The 943-nt window shown below is 38.6% G+C and overlaps 1 non-coding gene across 1 annotated transcript; it reads left to right on the top strand.

Annotated features, from left to right (window-relative positions):
- Positions 1-596: 596 nt before the first annotated feature.
- On the top strand, positions 597-667 carry TRNAG-GCC (transfer RNA glycine (anticodon GCC)). Its single transcript has one exon. It is a non-coding gene; the product is annotated as a tRNA-Gly (tRNA).
- Positions 668-943: the final 276 nt, after the last annotated feature.

The following is a 943-nucleotide window of genomic DNA, read 5'->3' as shown; positions in this document are numbered from 1 at the left end:
TATACAAAGAAAAGTCATTGGTGTTGATTAATTTCATCTAAACTCATTATGCTTGCGCCAAGAACCGTGCACTTCGAATCAATGTATGGTGAGAACTGAGAATTATTGGGCTGAGTTAACTTGTTTTTGGTGTTAATGGCATCCGCTTTTCTAGTTTCTTTGCAGAATTCATGAAGAATAATCTTTTGTCTAGAGGCAATGATATCATTGTGAAATAGAAGATATGAGCATTAATGAATGTATTCAATTTACAATGAAATGAGAAATTTGATTTTATTATTGAATAATATTTTCTAAAAGTCTTACCCATGAATCTGACCGGACATATTAATGTTGTAAGCAATAATGAGTTTGAAGGAATTGAAGTGGTTGACAAGGTTTCTCTTATTTCCCTGCGAACTACAGTAAGGCAGAGAGTAAAACTTAAAAAAAGGACGTAGCAAAGTATGAATGAAGATTTCACCAGAATGTGAGCTCTCTGCCTGCTCCCTGCTTTTGAAATTGAAAGTGCATTGCTTTCCTGTCGCTCTATCCGGTCCTTTGGCATTCGTGAATTGTGCTCAACTGCACTTTTTCCCACAGAGGTCAACATGCAAGCATTGGTGGTTCAGTGGTAGAATTCTCGCCTGCCACGCGGGAGGCCCGGGTTCGATTCCCGGCCAATGCAGCAAAGTTTTTTTTTTACTTCTAAAAATCTGTTTGCATGCTGCTGACATTTTGAAAGTGAAATCAGAACATTATGCACATTATTCTGCAGCTCTAACGTAAACATTCATCCCTCTACCGCCCCCTGGAGCTTTCATGAAAGCATCCAAACGTCCCAGCCACGTCTACGAATTTGCTCACAGATGGTTTACTGGTGTATACTTGTTGAAGAAAATACCGCAAAGAAATTACCATAGCAAAATCCGCATGTTTCTAATATGTGCTCGCACAATACATT

This window comes from Ambystoma mexicanum, chromosome 1p, assembly GCF_040938575.1.
Source record: "Ambystoma mexicanum isolate Mex_15411 chromosome 1p, UKY_AmexF1_1, whole genome shotgun sequence".
In the NCBI taxonomy this organism is placed as follows: Eukaryota; Metazoa; Chordata; class Amphibia; order Caudata; family Ambystomatidae; genus Ambystoma; species Ambystoma mexicanum.
This window is presented reverse-complemented; position numbering and strand designations above follow the sequence as displayed.